Here is a 22,753-nt window from a genome sequence, read left to right on the forward strand (position 1 = left end):
TCTCTCTCTCTCTCTCTCTCTCTCTCTCTGTCTGTCTGTCTCTCTCCCTTCTCTCTTTTATATCACTGAAACATGTATGAACTAACTCGATTGAGTAAGTATTTTGAATTACATCATGCATGAATAATGACTGGTACAGAAATCTTGACAAATAAATGATTTTTTTTACTACTTATATTTCTTTAGATAAATTTGGAATAAGATATTTTTTAAAGTTATTTTTGATTAATATTTTATTGTTATTTAATGATCTGTATTAATGCATGAGAGTATCTGTTAAAATAATTACACTGATATTAAGAAACAATTTGTATATTTCACTGTTTTGAAATTTATTTCATTTTTTCAAGATATACATATATCTTTAGGAAGTATTTTTATGTAGGAAGTATTTATGTAGAAAGAGAGAGAGAGAGAAAGTCCATCAAGTGTACGTTATTATCCGGAGTTGTACATGAAACACTCTTGTCAGATGGCTTCGAATAATTTTGAAAAACATAAATGCCAAATTGCGAAATAAATCTTTCGATTAATATACGTAATCGATTGCAAGATGAATTTTAAGGAACGCATTCATGATCGCATGTGGTTTCTCATGTATACGTTAAGCGAATAATATCGAAGTGCCATGTGCTGTCCAACTGACAGATTATCCCGATAAATCTGACAGTGAAGATAGCGGAACGCGGTCAACTTCTCGTTTCGTCCGTCTTTGATTTATAAAAAAAAAACGAAAAAAATGTTTAGACGCTAAGTTAATAAAATTTTTTTAATGTCAGAATATATCGATATACATTGTTAACTCTTTACGATTCTGCACTAAATTAAATTCGTTGTAATACATTTTTGTCGTAATTTTCCAGTCGCTAGAAATAATAAATAATATTCTACATATAGTAAATATATTTTTCGAATTTTTATAAAATATTGATTTTATTATTTAACATACATTGCTTAAAATAAAATAGGATTACATCAATGTTATATTTTCGAACTAAGATACGTAAATATTTCATACTTGCTTGTTTCTCGAAATTAGTTTAAGAAAGTTGTAATTATTTATTTTTAGAAAGTAGATTACAACTTTTCTAAAACTAATCTGTTTCCTTTTAAGAAATTGAAATTGCACGATTGAGATAATAGCTGCTAACGACCATGTGTATTTCCATAATTTAATCGCGGAAATGCAATCAAACGAATACGGCTCTTCAATGTTAACATTTTCCGTGATTCGCAGAAATGCATTAACTCGAATTGCTATTTTTGCACAATTCTATTACACGCGCTGAATAAAACATGCCGGCCGGCGTCGAAGAAAACTGTATAAAGGCGAATTGACGTAAATAAGAAAAGGCGGTACCTCTACGCGGCACGCACCCATTGAATTAATGGATTACTTTAATCAAGAGCAATGACGTTTATTTAATAGGGCACGTACGCTTTTCCACCACGGAAACGGCTTTACCTGGAAAATGGCTATTTCGCCCGCAGGTGAATCATCGTGGTAGAGAGGATGCCCGTTAGTCAGTCACAGATTCGCTCTGCCAAGAGTAAAATCTGAAACTAGGACTCCGGCATATCTTGACGTATGTGGAAGAATCATTGTAATAATCATCCGCAAAATGCAATATCGCTACCAAAAACGGTACAAAAAGCATTTTGAAAAATGGTTATATCTTTTATTTGTCTAAATGAGAATTATGCTTATCTATAAAATATATAATATATTCACGTCAAAAGATTAAAAACATTTTTAAAAAAAGTTGCATTTTTTACATTAATTTTTAGATTAATTACTCAAATATCCATAACAATGTTTTTTAAAACTAATTTTTTAGTTCTAATAACAGTTATTTAATTTAAAAAATTATTATAAAATAACACATTGTTATGAATATATTTGATTAAGTAATTCTAAAAAAATCAAATTAAAAAAGAGAAATCCCATTTTCGATCAAAGCGGATCTTAGTGTGTAAATATTTCAGTGTACATTTATATATATCAATTCGCAAACCGCGCACTGAAATCTTTTTCAATCTTGACACGCAATCATAAACAGAACTAGAGTATTAACGTCACATATCAAATTGACAAGCAAATTAATAATTTTTTATAATAATAAGCATCTTATATGAATATTAATAATTTGTTAATAAAATATTTAAAAACTAGAAATAATTTTATTGCGAAAAATATTACCTCAGCCCAGATTTCTCGTATTCCGTGCGGGCGTCCTCCTAATTCGACCTCTGAGGCTTTGGCAATAATCTTCACAATAACCATTATGAGTAACTAGTGAAAGAACATCATATTTCAAGGAGACGTGTATAAACAATATTTTTAGAAACATAATTTAAAATTATCTAATCTGGAATTAAAATTCTAAAAATGTCAGTTTTTAAAAAGTGTTTCCAAACACTTTTGGCCTAGAGTGTACCTAATCGCATAGGACAAATTAACGTTAGATAATAAATGTTAAGGTTGATAAAAAAAGGAAGAGACACTCTCGTGGTACGATAGTATCGTTAAAATTTACGAAAACATTTTTTATGTGTTTTTCATAGGTCACTGCAAGTTCATGGATCACGCGATGTGGATAATAGTGTGTAAATTGCTCAGTTGAACTGACAGGTGTCACGCGGAAGAAGGTGCCCGGAAGCTTTTGACTTAGCACAACATCGTGCCGACAAGTCGACCGAGAATCGGAGGCCGCGCGGCTAATAGCTATTAATTAGATAAATGCACGCTATATATAAACGCCAGTAATAGTCCTCGTCGGAAATAGACGCAATAACGCACGATAAAACGCAGCTTCTCCACGTCTCGCACGAAATATCTTGGGTCTTCTCGTAAGATGAAACGGGGAAAGTCGCGATGTCTGACTAATCGCGTCTTTCCTCACTACTGCTGCTTTATATACTATTATACAAACAGATCCAATCATCGAAATAATCATGATATTAAGATAAATATATATATATATATATATATGACGCTGTTTCATTTTATAACAACTCTTTATGACGTTATAGTAACAATGGCCTTAAAATGTATGAAACTTAATAGAAAAAAATGTGTTCTGCATCCAATAATGAATTAGTAATAAATAATAAGTAAAAAATTTCTTCCATTTAACACAATTTCTTCAAACACAATTATTACGTTTTGTATTTATCAAGAAATAAATGTTAAATGATAAAAAAATATTCTATCGTTTACAGTGATAAGCGTATCAACATTAATATCAGAGTAGTTTAAAAGCTCTCACGATCCAATAAGATTTAATATTAATATCAGAGTTGTCTGAATCATATCATGATTCAAATTCAATTTTTGAAAAACACGCGCACTCACACATAATACATCATATATTATGTCACATATAATGCGTTCAGACGTTTAGCAAACTAATCATGTCATTATATGTTATTACACGTAGAACGTAAAATGCAGTTACTCTGCGATTAATAACGAATTCACTTGCATTGTGTTAAAAATTAGTGCGTATACACTAAAAACTGCTATAAACATGGAAACAAAATTAAATATAAAAGCAATAAACATATACCTAATAATAATTGTCACGTTATTTAGCAGATATATATGTATTATTTCATTGTGTCAAAGTTAGCTATATTGTATCTAAATGTTATATCTAAATTCCACTGCATTTAGATACTTTATATAAAACAAACAAACTATCCAATGCAGTAAGAGTGATCAAATTCATAATAGTTTTCTGACCAACTGTCAGTGTACATTTCGTAGATTCCAATGTGAACGGAAAAATCAAATCTTTCTTAACGTTACTGTCATTTTCCCAGAATCATCGATCGCGCGCTGTAAAATCTCTTTTCGATATCAAATTTAGGAAAATCGACGTCCGATTCAACACAAAGAAACGTAACGAAACTGTGCCACGCGCGTCACGTAAGAGTGCATCCGCAAGAGGAGCATGCTTCAAACTGGCACCACGCGGTGTGACGACGACAACGTCAGTAGGTGCGTACCTATAGTTAATACCGGGTGACCGCGAGAAACAGTGCGCCGTCACGATGGCGCAAGCGCGACTACGATCGCGTTCGTCGCTCGTAGTCGAAAGCTCAGCTAAAGCTTCCATTATGTTCGAACGAGTCGCAAGGTAACTTGCAAGCCTCGATCGGGTGTTCCCGAGGGGCTCCGGAACATTTGGCGCAAATGAGACTCGTCTGCTTGATGCGACAACGCGTCAAACAGAAGGGAATCTCGCTGGATGACGATGCAACTGTTGCATTATGCGTGTTCCCCTCCCCTCATAATACAGAAACGTCAGATTCTTCTCCGATCTGTCTCCGATAACTCAGCAAATTCATTCCGTGAATGCTCAATGAATAATGCAATGAATGAATTGAACGAATTTGAAAAAGACTTTTTGTTTGTTGCTTTTGTTAATTGTTAAGAAATAATTGTGCATATTTTAGAAATAATTTATTTGTAAATTGTTTGTTTGTTAAAATTATTAATTTTTTTTTTAAATCATGTTTTTTTCTCTCTTTGCTAAATAAACATATATTTGTTTGGTACAAGAACATTAATTAGATTTAACTATTATTTTTTATTAAATACATATTTGTTTACTGTAAGTAATTGTTAAGTGCTATTGAAAGAAACATTGAGACAATTTTGATCACGATTCTTCTTTTCATTCCTTTGCTTTTCAAATATTTGTATTACATAATTACACTTCCAAAAATAAACTTTGGAGGCTCAGGATAAGAGACTAGTAGTGTCTTTTAATTTTTTGAACATGGCCAGAGACACTACCGCGTCTCCTGATAATGCATTCTCAGTCACAGATATTATCTATATGTAACTCTTTAGTATGATAATACGATCTTTAATACGAAACCAGTTTTTTACACATAATGAATCAATCAACATATCTTGATTAATTTTTATAAGTATACATAAATTATTACTGTAAAATATACATAAATTATTAATGTTAATTAATTTGTGATTTTTAGTATTCTTATATATATTTTAACATCTTTAGAAAGTAAAAGTGTGTATTTAAAAAAATAAAAGATAGAGACCATTGCTTTTAATATCTTAAAGAAAAGAAATGTAAGACACGAATGACCCAATCGTATGTATTATGTAAAAGATAATTACATTATACATATATTAATAATTAAGAGATAATTATATTATATTAACACTTTAATTTAATTAGAGAGAGAGAGAGAGAGAGGAAGAGAGTTATATATTATATAAGATTATAAATTTATCGTTTATTACCCTTAATAAAAAATTCTGGGTTTATAGATGAAGAAGGATAATACGAGGGATTTTAACAAGGATCACGTTGCAAGATCGACGTTTAGCACCGATCCAATGAGTGTCGAGCGTGTAAGTTGCCATGTAAAATGACACTGTGGCATTTCGCTACGTCCGTTAAAGATGCGCGCGTTCAATTTGTGTGCTCGCCAGACTCAATGTGAACATCCAACGACACGAAATTTCGTGTTGCATTTACATATCGCGAATAGATAACAGCAAAAGTGTTTAATCTCTATTTAGATACACGTAAAACAATAATTAAATATTCTTAGTATTTGCAAGAAAAGTGTAAAATTTAAAAAAAGGCTGAAACTTGTCTTATTGTTTTCGAGATACTCGCTTAGAAACGTAAATGTCGTAAATAATAAAATCCGATTTTATTCAAGAGGGTGTTATTGTTACATTTCTAAAACCGAAACGTAGAGGTTGAAATAATTTTTTTTGTGATTTGGTCCATTCTTATCTCATGTAAAATTTCAATTTTTTTTATTTTATACTTGCCGAACTTTCTTTGTTAGTATTGAACGCGTATTTAAGTTGCATCATTTTACTTGAAGTGCAAAATATGTATAATAATTCAAGCACCGCTCCATATACGTAAAGTATAATATATGTTGCAATGGATTTTCAACTTCAAATAACGCTTATCCTGAAAGAATCTTTCACAATATTTCACACTTGCAGAAAAATAAAGTAATTCGTTTATAGTATAGAAAGTAGTAAGAGATGATTATGATTGTAAAATCTATAGTATTATCAAACTCATATTGATGTTCGCCGTTATTTGCACGATTTCGAGCCAGTAGCCGATCACTTTAATGTTCCTAGCAACTTTAATTACTGTCATTTCGCTAACTCGCTGTAGAACGTTTTACACGTCAGACGAAGATTGCGGTGCGCGATGCGATTCTCGTCGCCGCCATTTTAATCGTAAAAGATTTTATTATCTTTAAACAGAGAGAGCACGTAAAAGTCCTGGTGCGCTCTCCTGGCAAAGAAACGTTCGTCATCATGTAATGCCAAGGGTAAACTGGTTAAAAAATTTTTACAAAAGGGAAAATTTGTACATAGTCTTTTATGTGGTAGATATATTTCATTAAAAGATTGTATGTAAAGAAATAAAAATAAAAGAAATTAAATGAACTAAATTTCTGTTTTTTTTTTCTTTACTTCTTGCTTCAAGTGTTATTAACATCAAATCCATATAGAACCTATAAATTAAGATTTACGTTGAATAAAGAAATTATGTAGAAATATTAAATAAATATATATCTAAGTCATAAAGGTTTTTTCGAGAAAGAGAAAGAAATTAAATAATTAGTTTATCAATCGAAAACTCGACAATTTTCACTGTAATCATAGTCATATTTACATCAGAGATTATCTTTAATATATAAACTTAATATAAATACTTTCAAAGACAGTAAATATAGTGTAATGAATATAACCACCTTAAATACATTATTTTAAACTGACTAAACATAAATTCTTAAATAATTTACTTATTATTGGAATAAGAATTGCAAAAAAAAAAAGAAGGAAAAGAGAGGTTATCATATTAACAATAAGTCACGATATTTGCTGTAAAAAAAGAAGTAAATTCGGTAATAAAAAAAGGAAATATTGATATATACATATTCATATTTCCTTTTTCATCTGACTTGTTTCTTTTTTTAGAGCATTCTCGTGACTTATTGTTAGTATCATAACTTTCTTTCTTCTTTTTCCGCAATCCTTGTCCCAGCGGGAATTTCCTCGGCAGATTTTATTGGCCAGCTTGTCTCTGCGTTTCGCTACGACAAAATTACCAACCATGATATTGCGGATTGTCTGGAACGCACTATGCAACACGAAGAGATGCGCGAAAGTTAATCGTCGCGCTAGCACTGCAAGGAATACTCAGAAAATTTAATTGGCAGATGCACATTAATTAGTGCGTGTGCGCGTAATTATACGCTTCGCAATAAATTCGTAAACTAGATCGTCACGAGCATCGAAATTATTTCATTATCCCCTTCAAAAACAATCTTTGATGTGAAACATATTTTATATTATATACATATACAATACACACACGAATATATATATATATATATATATATAGGTATATACAATAGAATTATATATATTTATATGTATATATGTATAATAGATTATAAACGTAATTATATTATATAATAAACTGTATAATTTTATAAATATACATATCTAAAAATAATTGTTTAAAAATACTCTTAACTTTACTAGCAATCGCTTAAAAATTAGCCGGATTTCACATCGTTAACGACGCGGAAGTTAAGCAAGCCGTATTAAACGACAGTATTTCAGAGGAATGCTACATTGACCAAGTTTCCGTGATAAATGGCAGCGGATTGCGTATTCAAAAATTTGCGTCACATTTGCGACATTCGTCGGGAAGACGTCCGGGCATTTAATTCGTTCGGGTTTACGTAAGGGAACTTTGATGAGTAATCCGATGCGCGAGCGCATTATATTATAGCCACCCTAGCAAGCTCGATGAGGCAGCGTTAGCTGCGTAGTTCTGTCGCACGAGCCTGTGACATAACTTGACAAGGTTTTGGCAAACCTTTTCGACCAACAAAAGTGTTCTCTCTCCCTCTCTTTCTTTCTTTTACTTTCGAGATAGGATTTAAACGTAACATATAAACTTGACGCGCACGCCTTGGTCGATGTACGAGATTTACGAGACACGGCTCGCCAGTAATTCCAGTAGTACTAACAATGATTAGCAGCATCATTAACAACTGAATTACAACAATAAATCTGCTTCTCGGATAAGAGCGCAATTATGTTTTCTCTCTTTCTATATATACTCGTAAATCTTATTTTATGTTTTTGCAATTATCCTTAATACAATTATATTTTTTAGTACAATTATGTTTTTTACTTTCATAATTTTTATAATAATGATAGTTAATTATAATTTAATAATTTATAGTAAATTATTATTTACGATTAAAGGAAACGATGTGGGTTGTTTCGGAAACTGCGTTATGTACAATCATATTAAAGCAGAATAAAAATCTAAAAGTTACATTAGCACTTACTACAGTTATATTTTTCAAAGAAATGCATGTTTTCGTGTTTAAAAATATAAAATAAATCCTGCTTAAATACATTATCTTAAAATTTATTTGCACTGGATGCCAATTTCAGTTATCAGCATAGCATTTCCATTTGGCATTTACATGATTTATGTTATACTATAATTTCGCAAACGTTTCTCTATTTTGTGCAATCTGAGATTTAGCCTCGAAAATTTTCCGCTTTTCGGCTGTTTGTTGTCTTTTTAGATGGTATTTCAATGGAGATGAACTTCAATAGACTCGAGAGTCAAACCGCGATCTATACAGAGAACCGGACTTGCCGGACAGATCACCTTGGCAATGAGTCCGCAACTTATTCTGGTTCACGAACGTACAAAGATTTATCTTCCGAGATTTTGACATCGCGTGTATGTGGTGAATAAACGGCGACTAACTTTTCGAGTGAACTTGGAACGTGTGGCACGTGCGAAAATTGTTAAAATTGGCCTATCTTTTAAATAGCTAGCTTAATTAGTAATTAACTGCTCTATTTAGCGAGACCGTACTATAACAGTATAGTTCTCTATTATTCTTAAACATGATTCACAGAAATACTTATATTCATACAATTTTATGTTCGACCCGCTTGTAACTAAAACTGCGAAGATCTGTTTAAGATAAAGTTAATATACCATATATGAACACGTACTGTGTGTGAACGTATATACGTAAAAAAATATTCACGGACCATGTAGAAATATTAATTATAACATATATACTACTTTGTAATATTTAGAAAAAGAAGCTGTTACTTATACCATATATACAAGGGGATCCACGTAAAGTGTTACAAAGTATTATCTCTGAATATGAAAGTACGTGTCAAATAAAAAATATGTTCAGACAAAAGTTTTGTGACGTCAAAAAAGATGGAACTATTGGTTCGACTTTGGATGGCGTTGTTAAGGTCAGGGCAAAGTTAATTTGAATTTTTTAATGGAATTTCCCATTTTTCATTGCATATTCTTGTAGCACACATCAAGAGCTTTTCAAAACACTATAATAAAATTTTATTTCATGAAGTACTTTCCGAGTTATAAAGTTACAAGATCATCGACATTAATATTATCCAAGATGCCCAAATAACTGTTAAAATCTCTTGAATGTTCAGAGTATAATTTTAATAACGTTTTGTTAAGAGCAAGACCATTAGAAGTTGTTCCTCTTATTTTCATTCTGACAAAAAATGAATTTTTAGTGCAAAAATGAAAATAAAAGGAATAATGAAAATAAAAAAAATAATCAACTGTTTTAATCTTAACAAATATTATCAAGATCATGATCTTAAACAACATTCAAGAAGTTTTAACTATTATTGAGCACCCTGAGTAATGTAAATGACGTGCGCCGATACTGTAACTTTCAAGCCTTGAGATCATGGCACATAGAAAAACTTAAGACGTAACGTTAAACATAAAACGTAAGCGAATTGACCAATCACAGTAGAGACCGTAAGATCATAATGTAAGCAGTAGCGAGTCCAATATGTCAATTTCCTTACTGCTTAAGTCTTAAGATTTTTTTAAGTGCCATGGCTTTTATAATTCGAAAAGTACTTCATGAAAAAATATTTTAAAACAGTGTTTTGAAAGGCTTGCGAAGTATGCTACAAGAATACGTAATGAAAAAATAGAAGGTTTCACTTAAAAATTTCAAAGTAGTCTGTCCTGATTGTAACGAGGCTACCCAAAATCAAATCAATAGTTCCAACTTATGTCCTCCGCAAAATTACAAAACTTTTGTCTGAACAAATTTGAACACCAAGCTTAACACATACTTTAAAAAATAATTGCTTGTATACTTTACATAGACCGTCCTATAGTATATTTTTACTGCTTTTCAAACGCGGTTAAAAAAAAAATATTTTTTAGATCATTTCTGCCGATGTAAATTAATTTCAATTTCGGTTTAATTTACATTTTATCTTTTTTTAATGCTTAGAAAAAGAAGATAAAAAATAAATTAAAGTTAAACTACGCTGAAATTAAAATTAATCTATATTAATACAAGGAATGGATTTTAATGCATTTTCTATGTATATAATACTTATATACAATGTACACACATATATGTATATATATTATTTCATAAGTTCTCATCTGATTACATTGAATTTAAAGTTTTCATGGTCATGTACTTGTACTCAATACTCAAGCGTAGAACGATACATTGTATGCGCGCGTTGCGCAACTTTAATGGGAGTTATGCGTGTTCTTCGATTTAAAGCGACGCAATACGAAATCTTATAAGGCCATCGATCGATTTCTGTTATCGACTACAAATGTGTTGATCCCGCAGGCGTAACTTATCATGACGCAGTGAAAGATCGCTTATGAATTTCTGCTTTTAAAACATGCCCACCAATGCGATTCGTATTACGCAAATACGTATGCCCGAAGGGCTTAAAATACAAGATTACACGCGGAGCTCGGACAGGTCGATTTAAGGCATTTCAAAATCTGTCGAGAAGATTTAGGAAGCACATCAGATACTGCACCATTAACATATAAATAATTATGGAAGGAACGTGAAAAGATACATGCGGGAATTATTTTAATTGGATTTTAGGGGATTATGTTTCTTAATAATAAAGCTGAAGAATGTTAAGGGGCTCCTGTAATCACGATAAGTAACTTCGATACGATTTTATTGAATATGTAATATTTAAAATGAAAATAGGATTCTTCCTTTTATTTGATTTATTCTTATCGATCTATAAACTTCCATTACTATGCGATAATTGTTTGCAATATTAAATTATCTTCGATTTTTTTTCTGGTCTTCGGAGAAAATATTATATAGTATTGTAATAGATTCAATATTTGTAACGACGTTTAATTTCTCTTTTTACAAGATATTTTGAAAAAGATATTTTATATAAGAAAATATAAAAATAAATAATATAAAACGATTTATATTTTTCATGCTTTTTTAATAATATGCAAATGCTGTTTATTATTTTTTTATTTCTATTATTAATAATATTATTAATTATCTTGTTTTTTCACATTATATCTATTTCTGCTGTTCTACCACTACTTTTTTACTAATTTTCTTCAGTTCAAAATATCTTCCTCGCTATATAGATTGTTTTCTTTATATTGACATTATACAAATTGTTTCAATCATCAAAATGACAAATCAGTCGTGATTTAAAGCGTTCTGACGAATTTCGATCTCAACACACGCTTATTATATATATGGCTCGACTAAAATAATTCGAAATGAACTGCGTGATGTGCCAACTCAACACGATCAAGCAGAAGACGTCTCGCGTCTGTATTCCCTATTTATCGGAGATCTCGCGAGCTTGTGATTTAGCTCAACTACCGCGGCAATATCTCGCCTATCACATCCGCCCACGAGTGATGCACGCTCAGCTGATCAAAGCGGTCCATTACGGCGTAGTCCTAACGAAGACACGTGCGATGATTCCGTGAGAATTTATGATCGCTCATGCGGGTCTGCAATCATGAGCCTGCGAACGGATTAGTCGCTCGACCGATGATCGTATGAATCCGATGAGCCGCGCGCATACGAGGAACAGTCTAAAGAAGCTCATCTTCCGCTACTGCCGTCGCCGATAAATCACCGCGCGGACTTATGAACCGTAAAAAGCGGACAGGTTACTGTCCCCCGGGTTTCTGCCGACACCCAGTATAACGAGGATGTTTCGTTAATGACCTCATTAAATCAACGAAAGGACGGCCGTCGGCCTCTATGCGCGAACGATATCTCGTTTTCTCTCACGACGATAACTCATCCCGACGGTCGCTGTTACTGTCGTCGCCGTCGTCAACCGGCAAATTGTTACGCGACATAGATAATTTGTTGCACGTTCCGCCTCTTAATTATTGTATAATTCGAGCGAGGGGTTGGATTTATCTTTAATAACTACACTGTGCTCTTTCGCATAAATTTTTTTATAAACAACTTCCGTAATTTTGTTTTATTAAGGTTTAATAACCTTTACATAATTTCCATAACATATCGATTATTTTCGTTTTATTACACATTACATATTTATACGATTTAAATAAAAAGCTTTCGTATAATTTTATTACACAAATGATTATTTATTCTCGGTTTCATTCTCTTATTTTTAGAACATTTAAATAAAACATTTATAATAACCAATTGTAGTACAGAATATATATTTGACGTAAGTGTACAATACATGTAAAAAAATCCCGAGTATGACATGACTATATTGTGAAATCGGTTCTCAGATAATTTTATATCAAAATTAAAATATCAATTATGTGAATCAATGTCTTGATCAGGTAATTCTTTTAATATCTTTTTTTGTGTGCTCAACTTATTTATTGTATATCTATCGAAATCTTTCATGCACATTTTCATGCGACAGATTAAGTTGAACAGCGACAAATTGCGTGCCTTTTTTCGTGCACGCATCAATAAAAGAAAATAAATTCTTACACGTTACAATCGCTGCTGCATGGATCCTCGTACGTGCGACGATCAGGTTCCGCGGCGTCCTGCGGCTCGATCGGAGGGGCGCCGATCGGCGATGCCCCTCCGATGATCAGAGAGGATCTGCGAGGGCCGCGTCTTCTCATCGCGAAGTTCCGCTCGCGCGAAGGGAACCGCGGTGTTTTCTTCTTCATTTCCGTCACCTCTTTCACCGAGAGCCCATTGTCCCAAACCATTTTGCTAGCGATCCCGCTAGAACTGCTCCGCCGACAGGACTCTAATCGTAGTTGACGAAAATTTGCACAATTAGGTAGAAAGGAAATCTTAACGCACGTTATTGCGTCGATGAAATGACACGGAGGATCGAAGCAGTAACGCCTGAGAAAGCGCGCGATGACACCGTTGCCTCGACCTTTGATTGGATAAAACTGAAACCAAACCAAACGCGCGATTGCCTAAGGCTTTTGTGTGTGGTAGCAACATACTTTGCCGAAATACACGTGACTTGATAAATTAAGTTACGTTAACACGATTACGAATCGATTGTGCTCGTCTTTGCCGTTAAATTCATTTGCTTGCGAAGATAATTTAAAAAGCTTATTTTTTGAGAAGCTCTTGATTCCTCAAAGGTCTTTAATGTTCAATATTAAATTCAGTGCTAAGTAAGCCTTTTAGAAATTTCAACAAATTTTTGTTATAAAAAAGTCCACGCTGAATTCTAGTAACAGCATAGTCGACGTTAACTAAAAGTAATATTATATATATCACATTAATATTTAATTTCGCAATCAAAAATGTAACTGTTATATAACACTATATATTTTATTACATTTAGGTATATTGAATGTGAACCCAGTAAGCAAGAAACATTTAAAACATTTCAGCAACGTTATTTGGAAATTATAACATTAATATTATGTTAGTTTGTATCGATTAGAAGTTGACGTAATAAGAACCAAACATATATAAATGTTTTACGTCACGACATTAACACGATATAATTGGTCATGCGTCCATTCATCGATAAAAAAAATGTACACATTCTTGCATTATTATTTATAACAACATTAGTTAATCATACGCAACTGCATTTCAAATGTTTCCATAATAATTTGACATAACCAATGAGTCACGTTTTCTCGAACATAAGTAGCAAAAAAGATACAAATCGATGAAGTTATGTTTACAGAAATATCGAACATGCCTTCTTTATTCATATAATTATGGTTCGTCGTGTCTGTAAAGATTTTATAATCTATGAATTCACATACTATATCAATTAACGTTGAAATTAATAAATAAGATACATGTAAAAAAAACTGGCGTTATTAATTGAGAATTCTGAGAATCTTGAGGATCCTGAGGATTTTCAACAATGCAATAAATTTCTTGAAATACTTTTTTCATTTCTCACTATAATATAATATGATAGACGTTATTATCAGCGTCTGAATCTTGGTGCCGTTTTCCCATTCCAAGCGGAGCGCGCTGCGAGAAGCAGTGCCGTCTATGCCGGTGCAGGTGCAGAGGTCTAACGTATAAAGTTGGATTTATGGAACACATCGCATAGAGCAAAAGAAAACAAAATTTGTTAAATGTATAACAATGACTCATTGTTACAAGTCTAGTAGTAGTGAGCTGAGCGTGTAATAACACAAGTATTATCTATATATAACACACGTACTATATTACAGTTATATTGTTGAGTGGGAAGTTACAACTAACATGTACGTTACATATAACTTGGTGTTTGCTAAGATATAATCTTATTTCTTTTACTTTACATTTCTTTATCTCCCCAGAATCTATTTCTTTTACAGAGCAAAAAACAGTGGTACAAAATATGCAAACTGTCCTCGCTCTTCTCTCTGCATAACAGCAGAGATTCTTCTACTTGGCGAACCCAAGATTATATATAATAGATATACTATGAACAATGTATATGTGGAAAAGCCAATGTCCAACATCAGATTGTCTCTCCTCATTATCATCAGCTTTCTTTGTTCTGATTGGTTTGGAGTGTTCATTAATTGTTTGGATTGTCGGCAACCCTTCACCGCCTTCTAGGAGCACAATTGCCTCTGCTCCAACCAGTTTTTGAGTTACGATCTAACAAATAATATATATTTCTTTCCTAGCAACGTAGACGGCACTGCTTTTCGCGGCGCGCGCTGCTTGGAGTGGGGAAACCAACACCGAGATCCGGACTCGGGTTATTATTATACACTATCATTGAGGAAATCATGTGACGCAATTCCGCTAGGTGTGCATTTAATTAGCCGGTGTATCATCGTGCATTTAATTAAGAAGGAAAGACATGATAGTGATAGTGCTTCACGCTCTGTGTAACGTAACCATCGTTGCATCGTTACAATTTCGCCTCACCCGCAATGCGATATTTTGATTTCACGCACAGCTTTTAACCGAACCAGCACCCGTGTTGTAATATTCGACTTAATAATTTTTTAATTACTTCGTAGCGAATAACACATTCAGATTTTTGCATTCGATTTTTCTTGTATCGTTTATTTTGCACGCAATAAACTAGTCATCTTTTTTTTTTTTATCTGATACTGATTGCGAAACAATCTTGGTAGTCGCGCTGAAATCGTGCGAAGTACGTTTCTTGTCTCAATGCAGAATCTCTCTTTCCGATCGCGCGTTTATGAGTTCTATCGATTATGTTAAATCGTCTTCCACGCTCATCCACGCACAAGTTTCGACTGGCTCGTTCCCTGCGAGGCGAGGCAAAGCGACACGGTCTGGTCGCAGAAGAAGGCACGGCGGCGACCTTCGGACATTGGTTTTCATTACGACTATTGTCCTGGATAGCGCTCGTCGTCCGCTTTATGTCACTGTCTTCCGCGCTGCTTCTCGATTGCAGCAAGCGGTCAACGTCAATCGTGCTCCATGCGTCACTAGACACGTCGAGTGAATGGGCAAACGATTTTTTGTATTTTCTTTATGCATATCGCTGTCATACTTCAAAAGTGGCACAACTCAAAAAGTTAAGTCTTCTAGAAAAGGGAAAAAGCTACATATTTTTCAACTTGAAAAATTATTTAATCAAATAATATACAAAAGATAGATTAACATGATTAAATGTCATTTTTATTATTTTCGTTTGTAACGATTTTGGAAGTTTTCCAACGAGCGACACTATATAACATAGTGATCATTTCATCTTTAACAACAAGGATGTAATGGTTCACTATATTACACTGTGACATCTGTGTTCTCTTGTTGGAAATTTTCGACGATTTTTTATGTTAGTTTACTTTTAATGATAAGGTAACGTTTACTTAAAGCATTCGTGGTAATAAAATCGTGTTTTTTTAGTAAACACTTTTGAAGTAAGGGAACGATATATCTGAATATGCATATATACATATACATAAAATATGTAACATGTAACACATGTACTTAAGTATAAGATATAAAAATCAAAAAAAGAAATATATTGCGTATGATCGTGGACACGTTTGGTGCAATTTAGAGAAGGATTAACGATATGAATGACAACTTGACTAAAAGATTTGTGAAATAATTTACAATTTGCTCTATATACATATATACTCGTATACACATCAAAAATATGATAAAAGAAAACGTTATAAGAACCTGACAGAGTTCTCGAACAATTTGCGCGTTCGTTATATAGGTCGTAAATCATCTCACAGATTATTCGTGGATCCCGGTACGTTCGCGACTGTTTCACATTACGGCCACATTAACCACGTCTGCGTTTATCTTTATTTGCGTGTTTCCGCGGCGCGCGCATCGAAATGAATTGCAGTTTCAAGCGAACTCACTCTATGTGTGTGTGTGTGTATGTGTTACACGGTGCGTGCACTAATTATACCACTTCGCTAAAGTTGAGCGTCTTCTCTTAGGCGAACAAAGAAAGAAAATTTTCTTACCCGGCATTGAGTCGGGCTTTGACATTGACACCATGGTGATGTTCTGAGATGCTGACATTGATTATTACGTTTAGCAGAGAAAATTAATCAGTCAGCGTTCAATGCTTTTTGTAATATAATTTTCCTACACCCTAAAAAATGTCGGCATAAATTTAACACTATATGCTGTGTTTATATAATTTTCATTGTGTTGGTGTTAAAATTGATACTAACTACATAATGTGAATTTAACATTTTAAATCCATATACCACGATGATATTGACACTAGGAATTATAAATCCATACCACGTTGGTGTTAATGTGAATACCAACATAATAAGAATTACATGTACTAAAAATTATGTATATTAAACACTGTTATACATATAAACACTAGGAATTATAAATCCATACCACGTTGGTGTTAATGTGAATACCAACATAATAAGAATTACATGTACTAAAAATTATGTATATTAAACACTGTTATACGTGTTAACAAAATCTACACTGATATATTTTTTAGAGTATACACTCAAATCTAGCGAAGAAGTGAAAAACCAATTATACTGAAGAATCACTGAGCCCTCACTGATTAGTTTTCCGATAATTATCGAAATGCCATGAGGAATGCCAGTATATCGTACACGACAAGAATAAATTTATCTCGTCAAGGTATATTTCCTACTAAAAACATTGTTTCCGTAATGATAGTCAATATCCGCGAAATTTTATAAGATGCGCTATGATCTCGATTTTTATTAAAATAGTAATTTCAAATTATTTACCGCCTACAAAAACGTTTACGAGCGAAATATGACGTAAATCGCTCACATCGTATGAGAGCTCGTCATCGTTACCTCTGATGCGTCTATGATGTTATGCACGCTTATGGCCACGTTTATGAGAATTTAATGGCGACGCGAAGTGTCGGGTAAATCGATTAAATAACGTGTTTCTTCTATAGAATCTATTTTCTTAATCTTCTATATTTCTTAGTCTATCAATTTGTTTTCGTCCATTCCTTTTAAAGAAAAAATAATCGCTCCAATCTAATTGTAAATCCAATCTAATCGTAAATCAAATTAGTTTTAATATGAGTTGTTTCATAACTTATTTTCTTTTATGTTTTCAAAATAAATATCAGCGCGTGATATTTTATTAAAATTGAATTTAAGAATGTATAACTAAGAACATATCTGTATGTATTTAAGGATATATAGATGGAAATTATATTGCCGCATAAAAAAATATATATATATATAAAACAGTCAACAAAGTCAATATTCATATTAACAATACATTTTTATCGTTTAAATGAATATTTTATCATTTTATCTTAATTGTTTCTTAAAAATATATATCTATTTATTACATTAAAATAATTTATAATCTAATAATATTTTATACTACCATGAAATTTTTTATATTACTTTCAAATATTATACAATACACAAAAATCTGTAACTAATTAATGTTGAGAAAAATCTGTAATTTGTTCTAAATCTTTTTCTTTTGTTAAACAAATATATATAATACATCCTTAAAAATGAAACTACTGACAAAAGGACATCCCACCTGGAAATATCTCAAGCAAAAATATAAATTATCATAATATCAAAATGACTAAAAAATGATTACCTATTAAAAATTACTTTTTATTCAGTCACGATTCACTTTAACGACATTATAACCTGTTGTTCTGCTTGGAATACGATTTCCGTCACATACATACATATACATACACACTTATCATAGCAATGAATTCAAACGTACTTCGCGCATGGACTAGTTCGAGCTCGCGGATTGGTTTGATGGACAACGGACTTCGAGGCATTTACGAGGAAATTAGCATAATACGACAAGAAATACAATACACGGATGACGATTGCGTCGCGTTCGCTTCAGCACTGAATACGACTGCCAGCGGCCGGGGATCCACTTACAGTGGCATCCCAGTCGATAAGGATTATCGCGAAGGAATGACCTCGTTATCTCGGAAATCCTCGACCGAAGCGACAATCAGGCAGTCGACCGTATTAATCGTAAAGCAAATGTTATAAACAAGAGCCTGCTCGGCTAGTATCTCATGCGTCGTTTTACAGCCCTTTATCAACGTGCTGATCTTCCTGCCGCGCGCGAGATTACATTCGCGTGTGTGTTATTTAATCTACCAGTGAATTGGCGCAAAGTGTATCTCACAATGAGATGCACGCAGCAACACGGACGCTCGTCATCTAGGCGGGGATATTGCGTTTCTCAGTACAGAGACGAGTCATTTTGCGACATTTGCGTGCGCTAGGTGCCCCGTGAAATTTCGAAACAGTAGGATTTTATTCCTCGTGGAATTCAAATGCAACTTTCCTGCGTGAATTTAATTTACTGCTTCATTATGCTGTATACATCATACTTTATAAAGAGCAACGAATTAAATAAACATCACAATCATTACCTTTTATTTTTTGATAAATCATTAGTTTGGCAATACAGATTTAACTTAAGACCTCATTTTTTATTGAAAGAAGAAAAAGTAACAAACTAATTTATAATAATGTAACAAAAATTAATTAGCAATAAAAGATTATAATTTTTTCAATATATCAAAACTATTTTAATCTCAAAATATGCTGCTATCAGATTTCTTCTTGTCTATATCTTGATGTGTTTTATATTTCATATACTTTACATATATAATAAATTATTACATATTAAAATTGCCAAATATCACATCATCCTTGATTATTCAAACTGTAATCAAACTATTTTTCTCTTTTCTGTCTTTTTTCAAAAATTCGCAATGTACATAAAAAAATATAATTAACATTAATTGATTTAATATTAATATTAAATAGAGCATCTGTATAGTATTAATTTCTGCTACTCCATGCCTTCATATTTACACATTTCATTTTATGTTATATCGATTTTATAATATAATGCATATGTATATATTGCGAAAATATTTAGACATCGGATGTTTTAATATTCATTTCATAGAATCAATATGTTTATTCAATCAAAAAATTGTATTCTTTTATTCGTAACAAAAATTATATTATCTCAGCTACTTAGCGTTTCACAAAATGCATAAACTACATTATGAAATGCTATATGATATGATAGTCTCGCCAGCAGGTTTCCCAGACCGAGAATCCTTAGTAGCAAGACTGCTAACTGAATTATCGCGTTTTACTGTATAGAGGGACATTTAGTGCGAATCTCTTTCCGTCTCGAAGTAATAACTTAAGACGATTTACTCGCAGCATTTGTTAACTCTCTGGTTCTCCGCAAAAGTTTATGTACTAGACCTTATAAATTCAGTGCTCGGAGTTCACAAGCTTCAAAGAAAAATAATATATTTAAAATTTATACATAATTATGTATAATTATTAAATTATATTATACATAATAATTATATACACATGACGTCATACATTAATTTGTATAATATGGAACAGGATTAGAGCATATTTATGTAGGATATTTTCACATACACGAAATCGTTGCGTAGCAACAGAAAATATTATCTGTGTTCAGAAGAATTGCGCATAGTGCAGTTTCGGACAATGACGTGCGCTTGTCACAATAAGTAAGATGCATTTATTTACTCAGATCGTAAAGACGGGTGCTCGATCACGAGCGTGGCGCGATGCCAAGAGTCGCGCGAGTTCGAACGTGATGCCCGGTGTATATGACAGTCACAAAGGAGCTAATCACGAGTTTTTGGCGTTTTCCGAAAACTAAATGGCAGCTTTCATCTAAGGCAGCCAAGAAGGAATTAAAAAGACTGTTTATCATTTTCATTATGACGAAGATGAACATTTTCCATTATTTATTTCCATCATTAAACAAAATAAATAAATATTATTATAATGTAAATAAATATAGCATTTATTTGTACTTTTATGTAAAAATTTTTGTTTCTTCAGTTTTTTTACATGTACTGCGCATTTTTAATAAAGAATATTTTAATTAAATATCTCTAATTTATTCGAAAAAAAAAAAAAAAAAAATTATTATGTAACACCAAAAGAAAATCTATATTAATTGGAATTCTGATTGAAAATAGACAAATCAGAATTTTCTAGTTAACTGTGTTTCATAATATTCTGTTTGAGATTCGATTGATATAATTTTCTGGTTCGTTCATTTTTAATCAGAATTTTTTTTCAATGTATACTGTGTATGACAATAAATACCTATTAAAGTAAATGCTACTCTATGTTACAATATGGTTGCAATATAATGGCACAATACAACTGTACGTATATTACTAGTGAAGAGGTTTTAAAGCGAATTGCTGACAGATGCATGTAGTAAATTCTTCTGCATCTGTGAATGCGCGTAATGACACGTGCAGAAATCAAGCGTCCGAGAATAACCGCTACGAAAATGCTTTCTAAATCACCTTCGGGTAATATTTGCGAAATGTATTTCGACGAAAATACGCAGACCCCCTAAATAGTTCATGCAAACTATCTAGATTCGAAATGTGTCTCAAATCTATCAGATACATCTGCTTAGCTATAAATCTTTTGAATGTAAAAGCAAATTTCTCTTAAAACCATCATTCTGATATCTCACTTTTCAACTAATATTTTAATAATTCAATTAACGGTCGCGTTACAGTTTACAGATTCCGATACTCTTCTCATTTTCGAACAAAACTCACCGCACGTCGTGACAAATTTCGTCCTCCCGATGCATCTTGCTCTCGAGAATGTCGCTCGCGTGCCACAAATTCTCCCATTTAGCCCCCATCTCGAGTGCAGCAATTGAGTGATCTGCACGTGGCGACCACGTGGAGAAACGTGACGAGACTCGTGAAGAAATTCACTTATCAAATTGCGAGTCACAGTCAATCGATCAATCAATTAAAACGACACAATGAGTCCGTTTGTGATTGCCGGGTCGAAATAAATAGAAACCAGACCGTTCTAACCGAAAACAATCTTTATTCGCGATTCACGGACGCAAAGAGGCGTCGTCCAACAAGGATTCGCTACAATTATTCACGTTCTCTCTCGCCGACTTGTAGTCTGCTCTCAAACACCCGTTCAATAACTTTATCATCAGGCTGTTTGTCTCGATAGCGCGGACAACCGATCGATCATACTCTAAATTTAGCAGTGATGCAAGAGCGAAAAAGAGAGGAAATAATGATAGAAAGAAGAAAGAGGGTAATGTACGCATGTATACACGCAAGCACGAATACGTCCGGAAGGGAAGACGCGATCGTACGCACTGAGAAGAGACGCGAAACTTGCGATGACGATTCGTCGCTGTGTTCATACTACATTGTCAATGCCAGCTGATCGCGTCGACAGTTGACTTTCATGTTGATGATTTATCGATTTATTCGGTTACCTTGTTGCTTCGACACGTAAGCGTATACGCGTTCCTCTACCTCACCGATTGAATGGTGTTCTTAGTCACTTTATGAATTCTTCCAATGATTTGGTATCGAATCATTTATTTACTGTTGTAAAATCGACGAAAGAGAGAAACGAACGGAGGAACAATTTATTGTATCGCTGTCTTACTTCAAAACTGATTCAACAAAAACACGTAATTTTTGAGTTACTATGAATGAGTTAAGTAAACATTACTCTATCAATCATCAAAAATACTAATTTAACTGTATAAAGAGTCTTGAAAAATCATCACAATTCAAAAAGGTTTCTTTCGTAAAAACAAAAAAGGCAGAAGCGTTACCTTTTATAATAAACATGACATCTCAACTTTTTATAATTAAACGCTAAAGTTGTGCTAAGATTGGAAAAGTCAGTTTTTTCCAACCTTGTGTTATAAAAAATTAATTATAAAATTAGTTATAAAAAATTGCAACGTTATTATCAAATTGTTTATTATAAAAAGTAATAAAAAAGTGACGCTTCTCAATCTGCAAAAAAGACATTTGATCTTATTAAGAATAGATTCCTTTTGTCAATAAGTATTATTTCATTAAGCAATAATTTTCTGTTAAGTT

Source organism: Cyphomyrmex costatus, unplaced genomic scaffold (genome assembly GCF_001594065.2).
Source record: "Cyphomyrmex costatus isolate MS0001 unplaced genomic scaffold, Ccosl1.0 scaffold159, whole genome shotgun sequence".
Taxonomy (NCBI): Eukaryota; Metazoa; Arthropoda; class Insecta; order Hymenoptera; family Formicidae; genus Cyphomyrmex; species Cyphomyrmex costatus.